Source organism: Rattus rattus, chromosome 1, assembly GCF_011064425.1.
Source record: "Rattus rattus isolate New Zealand chromosome 1, Rrattus_CSIRO_v1, whole genome shotgun sequence".
In the NCBI taxonomy this organism is placed as follows: Eukaryota; Metazoa; Chordata; class Mammalia; order Rodentia; family Muridae; genus Rattus; species Rattus rattus.
Window position 1 is genome coordinate 130,125,466 of NC_046154.1, and position 9,332 is coordinate 130,134,797.

Sequence of the window (9,332 nt, forward strand, 5' to 3'; positions counted from 1 at the left end):
ATTTGATGTTTGTGGGAACCAGCATTTGTGAGATTGCTCTGAGTGGTTTTATTTTTAACTTATTTTTTCTAATCCAAAATATATTATGAGATGACGAGGTACATATCGTGGAAAGAAAATTAGTGTGTTAGCAACATTCGCAGGCTAGCTTCATGCCGAGTGTGCGCATTAGCTCATGTAATAAAGATGGTGAGGGAATCGCCATAGCAACTCTAACCATACACAATGTAAAGGTAAGAGGGTGAGTTCAATGTTGACTGCAAGAACAACAATTCATGTACTTCCAGTGTGACTGTCAGGTATACAAAGATCCCATTCTGAAAAGACAGGTACTGTTGTAGATAGAGAAAGTATTCTTCCCATATTAGTTTAGCCCATAGGAGAAAATGACATGGCCTGATTTACTTTTTTAATGGATATTTATTCAGTATTTACTGCCTTCCAATCATTGTTATGTGTCTAAAGACAGGTGGGTACATGAAGCAATATCCTTATTTTCTTGGGCATTAGAACCTGCTTGGATGACACTGGTATTAAGTAGGTAAGGCAGTAAACACATGTTAGATGGCAATAAGTACCTAGCAGAGATCTGAATGAGTATGTATGGTAGAGTAGCTGTTTGCTCTCAGTTGGATGTTAACAATGGCTTCCCTTTGTAGATGACAATGACAGCATCTCACTTAATATTTGTGGCCATCCCAAGGTTTATGGCAGACTTCCTAATCTTTATAAAGCTAAGTGGGACTCATTGTAAGTTAAAGGTCACAGGATGATCACTTTCCCCCTCCCAAATTCATGTTGGGTTCTCAAGATGTTTTAAAACTTTCTCTTCAATATTAAATAGTGATTTTCTTAAATTAAATCTTCCTTTTGTATGTGTGCACACATGTGTTTTGTTCATGTGCTCATGCATGTGTGGCCTGTGTCTGTGGGTATATACACATTTGTGCCCATGTGCAAATCAGGGCTGACGTCTGGTGTTCTCTGTGGTTGTTCTCCTCCTTAGGGATCTCTCCTTGAAGTCTGCAGTCTAGGCAGCTGGCCATGGATTACCCAGCTCACGCCTGCTTGCCTTTCCCAGCATAGCTGTTACAGGCTACCTCATCTGCCTCTTTCCAAAGGTGCTAGCTCCAGACTCAGGGCCTCAGGCCTGGGAAGTCAACACTTTACTGACAGAGTCATACCCCAGGCCAAAGACTGAGTTCTGCAAATTACAGTTTGTGAGTAAGTAGCAGTAGGCTACTCCACTTAATTGAAAATACCAGGGACCATGGGCTTTCTTGATTTGGTTTTTGTTTTTGCTCTTAATCCAGCAAAATAAGCAATGGGGGTGAGGGTAAATAAAAAAAGATCCATCTCTTACGTCTGGCCTGTTGTTGTTTGAAAAATGCTGCCCTTTCCTGGAAAGCATCAACTGAAAAACGTATTCATCACTCATCTATCTATCTATCTATCTATATCTATCATCATCCATCATCTAACTGTTTCCAAAGCTCCCACTGAGGATTTTAGATGAAAACAGAATGGGTAAATTTCATCATAAATCAAATGAGACAACAGAGACTTGAATCCTCCAGAACCACAAAGTAACAATTGAAAAAAATTTTCCTGTATTAGAGATGCAGTTAAAGCTACACCAAGCTATTTAGACACCAGAAATTAACCTTTCACCGAAATAAAAACCGTAAGCCTCTCTCAGAGTGACTTGGTGACATGGTGCTTGTTGAGACCTGGGCAGCAAAGAACCCTTACTGTCTTATTAATAGCCCTGCATTTCAAGCCTTACTTTCCATTCATCTTCTCCTAAAATGAAAACTTAGCACAGCTTTGTTGCCTCAGTTTCATCCTTGTATCATTGGTTTGTTTTGTTGACTAGTTAACTACATATTTGACAATAATTAATTTGCATTTTAATGTCTTGGAGCCCACATGATCCCAATACATACCTAGGTTTTTAATCATGAAACACTTACAGAAATCAAATTGATAGCAGTGTATAGTTGTTAAACAGGACCCATCCCAAGGCATAATGAATTTTACCATCTCTGTTTTCCGCCTCCAATTATTCAGGAGAATCACCCAATGAGAATCTTGTGCCATTCCATACAAATTTCTCTGTAATCTTTTAGACTTCATAGAGTCTTAATCATCCTGGCTGCATTCAAACATTTCTTTCAGCTGATTAAACAATTCAGAGCAACAAAGAAGTTAGGATCTGTCGCAGTACACCACAAAAATGAACCAGAGTAGGTACAACACATCCAAGAAGTAGGCAGAGCACTCAGCCTCCTTTAATTAGCTATTGAAATAACCAGTTGGCATAAATGAAACCTTACAAGACCAGAATCCACCAGACCAAATCCCAGCAAGTTGACCACCAAACTGTTTCTGACTCTTCTTCCTTCCATTCATTCTAAATTCAACTTTCTAAGATTCAATTGTCCAACACATGAGCACTCAGCAACTCTCCTGGCTGGAATTAAGTCATTTCTTAACGACCTATTTAGACTTCTTATCTCTGAGGTTCATTCACTCCTCAGTCACCCCTGTACAGTGTTGCATGCAGCCAGATTGTACAAGTATTTTTCATGTTCACTTTTTTTGCCTCCTCATATTTTCTCTCCTGCCTTTGAGACAGACACAAATTATTGACCCATCTACTCCTATGCACACACCTTGCCTCTCTCTTCTAAACCTTCTCTTAGATATGGATTGATCTCCCAAGCCTTCCAAGCCATACTAGTTATGAGTGATTTCTCACTTCCGCAAATCCTATTACCACCTGTTTCCTGTGCTACTTCAGATGGCTATATATGGTCATATAGATGACTGGAGATATGGTCACTTCATTGTCACTCTTATCTCTCTCATTCTTGCTTCATTCTTTCAGCTGTGTGGTGGCTGAAATCTGTTTGGAATACACTAAGCAAACTGCTTAATTGGGGAAAGCAATTGTACTCTTAGATCTCTCTGCCCAGGACACTGATTCTTGAGATATGCATCTGACCCACCCCTGTAATCCTTTTAGATTTCTTCCAGATTTTAAATCTGTTAAATTTCTGCCAATATATTTCTTTTCATGTTATTTGTTCTCCACACTCTCAGCATTCATATTCTATGATGATTAATTTCTATTGTCAACTTGATTAGGTTAAGAAATAGCTATGGAAAGTATCAACGAGGAACACATTTTGATTATATTTTTAACCAAATTAGCTGAGGTAAGATCCACAAGAGTATGAAAGACATTCCTCAGGCCAATGCCTCTTACTGAGTAAAAATGAGGAGGGAGGAGAATCAGATGGGCATCAGCAACCTCCCTTCCTGATTCTCAATCACTGACATGTAGAGAACAGCACCCTGCCTCCCTGCCATAATGAAAAACCATTCCTGCCACCATAGCCTCTCTGCTCTGATGGAATGTGTCCTCAAACCAGGATCATAATTCCATCTCTCCTCAGTTGTTCCTAATCAGATCTCATAAAAGCAACAAGGAAAGTCAACTAATATAGAAAATTGGTACCAAAAATTACATTGCATTTGTTGTGAATTGAAAGATTTAGACCTTAGGAAATCAAATTGTAGGAAGCAAAGAAATTTGAACCCCAGAGAAGTCCTGGAGTGCTCAGCCAAAGCAATGGGGCATTTTTGTAAGTTGAAATTGACAAGACCAGAACGCTACTAGAAATGCAGACGGTAGTTAGTGAAACTAACAGTGTTCAGAAGAAAGAAAAAGACCTAAAAAGAGACTGACTGAGGTCGAATGCACATGTAAAACGACAAATAATCTTGCTGAGATCTGACCACCCATGTCCTGAAAGCTAGAGTGAGTCTGACGATTCAAATATTTTAGAATTGGTGAGCAACTCAAGATAGAACTCACAGCAGGTTGCATCACAGCTAAAGTGCATGCACTAAAACAATTCTTCTCTCTCTCTCTCTCTCTCACTACTCAAGGAAGGGAGAGCCAGCCAGAGAGGCACAGAGACACAGGGACATACACACCATGTCAGATCTATAGTACAGCAGAAACAATAAATAAACATAGTTTGGAAAGGAGCAGAACCAGTGAAAGCTACAGGTGATGGGAAACAAAGAATCATAATTATAAAGAAAACATTGTGATTTTGACAAAACCACTTTTTGTACTCGAGACAGAGTATAAAGTACCAATGACAAAAAGAACAACGAACAGGTAGAGCCTCAGCATACCTTGCAAAAAATCATCAGCCAGGAAGTATTTAACCAGCTAATTCTCAAAGCACACATAAGAAGCCAATGCTGCCATGGCTTACAGGAGCAGCCTACATCTCCAACTGGCAGCAGAGTTTGCCATCTCCTACCTGACTGGGTGTTTCATTATTGCAAATAAAATAAGAGTCAGAGGCCATGAAGGCTGGCACCGCCTCAGAAACACTAAGAGGATCAAGTTCTTCGAGCTCTCAAGTGATTTCATATGAAGCTATGACAGTAAAACATAGGTAGCAGCTGAAACCAAGGTATTGGGAATTAGAAGGACAGATGTTCCTTAGAAAACGCAGGTGCTAGGTAGCACTAGCTTCCCAATGTGGCCATGTTCTGCAAGGAGCTCAGGTGCAACAACCCATCAGGAGCCAGATGACAGAGCAGTAGAGCCAGGATCAGGTGTTTGACTCTTCACAGTCTAACTGATATCATTCCTTCCACCCTCCCCCCTTTCAGAATGGAATATTCACCCTGTAACATGTAATGAACCGAGGTTTTGTTTTACATTGAACATCAGTTCGTGGTATGAATTTCTCATGTCTCAAAAGAGACTTTAGACCCTTGACCTTTAAACAGTGTTTGAACTATTAGATTATATGTGAACCGAAACCCAATTGGTTTAGAATCATATGCCTAAATCAAATCCAAATCACAGTAGGTAGGAATAGTTCAGGTTGAAAATGCTCTTACAGGTGAATCTGTTTGATACTTAAATCCCAACAGGTGGCAGTTTAAAAAACCATATACATTCTATAGGAGGTAAGATGTAGCAGAAGAAACATCACTTGATTGGTAGGGAGGAGGGTGAGGCACGTAAAAAGCTTTCATAGTTCACATTTACTTTTTACCCTGCTTCTGATCTGCCCAGACCTTACAAGTGCCTCATGCCTTTGTCTACCTTGTCATGAGACAACATGCTCCCAATGATTAAAACTCACTTCCTTTAGCTATTTCCTATTTAAAATAGCAGTGAGAAAGCACAACATTGTATTATTTCTATATTAATATAATGAGGACTCATGGTAGAATCAGTAATCCATGCAGAAGTTTGTCCACGCTCGTGTATTATTTGCCTTTGATGCTAAACTAATACCTGACACAAAAGTGCTCAATAAATAATAATCGAACGCCTTTTTTCTAATTCCACTAGAAGCAGAGTCAAAGCATGGATAATCTCTCACTATAGCCATTGTCACTGGAACTGACTAAGGACTCCAACTGGCTCCGCACAACTGAAGTCATCTCTTACTTACTACAAATTGTGGAACATAGATACATAAATTTTGTGAGATTCATGACCTTGTAGCACCTTCCCATTACAAAATTCATGTCAAAGTGCTCTGTATCCTTACTCTAAAGGCTCCATCATCAATCTCCAAGCAGCTTCACTTCCTTAGTCATCCTTTCAATCCTCATTCACAATTCCAGTTTTAAAAAGTACTTCCACCACCCGAATGATTGATGTTGTTACCCATACGGTAATTTTTGAACAAAGCCATTATTTGAAATTTTTGGAACTAGTCATAGGTTTCTAACAATTAGTCACAACACACCAAACAGTAAGAGACAAAGTCATATTGAGATTCCTGCTGAAAGCCAAGTTTCCTGAATTCATTTACAGCTCTCATAAACGAACAGCATCATATCTTTTGGCATTTATGAGGTAACTTGTTGGTAACTTCATTATTCCAAATAGCCACCATGGAAAGTCAACTGAAATTGTCTAAGGAAGTGTAATACATACTATCCAACAAAACCCATAATAGCCTATTTAAAAGCCACAGGTCAAAAGATCTTCAGTGTATGAACCATATCATATCACCATCCTACCTGTATATCACTATCATCACAACCATACCTAACCAGTATTTATCTGACAACTATCTATAATCAATTCTCTCTCTAATTCTTCTATGTATTTTATTTATAATTTCTCACTACCTTCTTATCTGTCATCTATTTTAATGCATTTAATTATCCATCTATAATTTATTCATCAGACATACATACATCTATCAATCTATCAACTAACGTCAGTCATTATTTATAAATATTTTATCCATTTATAACTCATAATCTATGTAATCCACCTTAATATCATTTTATCATCTATCATCTGTCTATCTATACACCCACTCTATATATCTAATATTAATAATATCTGTCTATTATATACCATATCTATTTACTATCATCAATCTAATTCACCAATTAATACACTCATCATTATTATTATTATCATCATCTACGACTTTTAAATACACAGCTAAAAATAAATAACAAAATGGACTAATGGCCTCTAAAAGCAATCATATATTTCAGAACAATATCTATTACGCCATTATTTTCATTGTCAATAAATAACACAATCAATGCCATCATTAGTACACCTTTTGTGTTCAGATCATGATTTCTCAGGCTTTAACTCCATTTCACTGCCACCCTTAAAGGCCCTAGTCATCATTCCACTCATCTTGTTTCAGTCTGTTTGTCTCAAATTAACAGGTTTGAAGAAGCCAAATTATTGCAAAACTACCTTGTTCATTTCAGTTCTCTGCTTTTTAGGACCATGCAAACTCCAGTCTCAAAATAGCTCCTGTGCAACCATCCAGATCTACATTCTAAAGTCCTTCAAATAACACCTTACTACTTCAAGAAACCTCATTCTGTTCCTATAATAGACTTCACTCAAAATTATACATCCCTATTCTATAATTCTCCTCCTTAATGTACATATAACTTTAAATAGATTTTCGTGTGATCCTCTGTGAAGTTTTCCATGATGAAGATGGTGGCTTCCATAGCATGTCTAATACTGTCTGATTTCAAAATATGTTTTTATTGTTCTTATATCTCTAACTTATATACCAGATGCCAACGTGTCCTCCCAGAGAAGGGCTGGATGATTCTGCCACCTGATATGACAGCATCCCAGGTAGTGGTAAAGTTCTTAGCATCCGTTGACAGCAAAACAAGAAGAACTGTGAACGACTGAGTCACGCATCTCCTAAAAAGACATTCTTGAATCAAGATAAGAAGACCTAACTAGGGTTAGATTTAGCTCAGTGGTAGAGCACCGCCAAAAAGCACCCAATTCGGTCCCCAGCCCCCCAAAAAAAAAAAAGAAAAAAAAAAGAAGAAGATTCAATAATATACTTCCATTAGTATCACAAAAAACTAACTCCCTTCGAACTAGAATGACCAACACAACATACAGTTCACCACAATCACCAAAGCCCTTAAAGTTATTTCCTTATCACCATCCATGAAATAGCAATGTTTTTGATGAAAGGGCCAAGAGAAAATGAATAAAATATTTATTTTAATTGGGGTCATGCTTTCTTTTCTCTTTCCTTCCTTTATTTTTTTCCTATTTTTCCTTCTGCCTCCTTTTCTTTCCTTTGAGACAGAACCCCTAGATAAGCTGGTATCAAATTCCCAATCCCTTTCTTCAGCCTTCTAACTATAATAGCAGTTGTACAGCACCATTCTTGTCAAATGCAACTCCAAGATTAAAAAACAGCCTTAGATTAAAAAAGTCACTAGACATTTACTTCAACCCCTTCTGACTCAACATCTTAAAAGGGAAATAAAAATACAAGCTGAAGGTCAACTGAGAATGTAATGATTTAATTAAGAATCCATGTTAGAGCTGTAGCAACATGAAAGGAGACAGTTATGTCAGCGCTAGGTTTATCTGAAATGTATATCCACCTTGCTGTAGTCAAAAAAAACACATCTCTTTATGCTAATTTGCCATTATACACTAATTGTCAGAAAAAAAGAAGCTTATTTACAGAACTTTCTATAACACAGACACCATTCATAGATATTTACATAATACAATGGATGAATACACAGACAATGCAGCAAAGTTGTCCAAAACAAATGAAAAACCTAAATGAAAATCTGAGAGAACAGAATATACTTCTTGCAACAGGAAACCTCACGAAACCCGAAACCACAGCTCCTCAGTAGAACCATGTATGATGGGCATGATGCTTGCCCAGCTAAACTCCCAGCAAACTCAGTTAAAGGATTCCAATGTCAACCATCTAAACCCACACTCCCATTTCTCAGATGACCAAATGCAGAAAAGAGGAGATGTTAAAAAAGGAATACAAAAAAAGAGGAGTTACAAAAGCTAGCTGAGTCTCTGTCTTTCCTTTTAATACAACGACTTTAGTGTTAAATTTACTGTTGCAGACTAAAAGTTCTTATTCCTCAACTACTCTTTGCTAAGGAGCTTCCTTGCTTGATATAAGTAACCCAAAGAGAGAATAATTTATTTCACAGACAATTAAAAAATGCTTTGGATTAAATGAAATACAGTTTGCTTAACATATTATTGACAGGATAATTATTTTCTACCAAGAAATTATAATTAAAACTGGTGAAAATAATTTATTTGAAATTAACTACCATAACAAAATGTCAGGTTGTGTTATAATATGACTGACATAGAATTCTGTGATGTTTTTGTTATACCCAGCAACCATCTTGATAAAAAGTTGTGGACTTCCCAAAATTGGCTGAAACTTGAGGTGCATCCTAAGCTTAAATACAAGGTATTTCTTTCTAGTTGTCATTGTTAGCCTATTGAGGAAATAGATTCCTCCTTAAACAGTAAGCTTAGTCTTTACAGCCTCATTAAAAGGATAACAGCTGAATGAACTATGTACTCCAGGAGAAGCTGGCCTCTAAAACTAAATGGATTTGTGTTTTCGTTTTCGTTGCTGTTTTGTTTTTCATTTAAAATGACCTTTCATTCCTGTGGTCATCCAAACAGCCACTATATAAGCTGACTACCTTTCTTCATGCTAGGGGTCCAATTTAAAAGCAAAGGACAAACAAAAATCAAAACAAACAAATAAACAAACAGACAGAACAAAATACAACAAGCAGCAGGTGCAGTCAACAGCAGCAGCAAACTAAACTAACAACAACAGAAACTGAACTGAACTTCCTTGGCTCTGGAGACTTTATTCTAGTCTAGCTAAGGATGGTCATCTCATTGAAGGCTTCAAAGAATTTAAACATATTTTCTCTAATAGAATTTCATGAGGTTGGACCCATATTATGCCTCA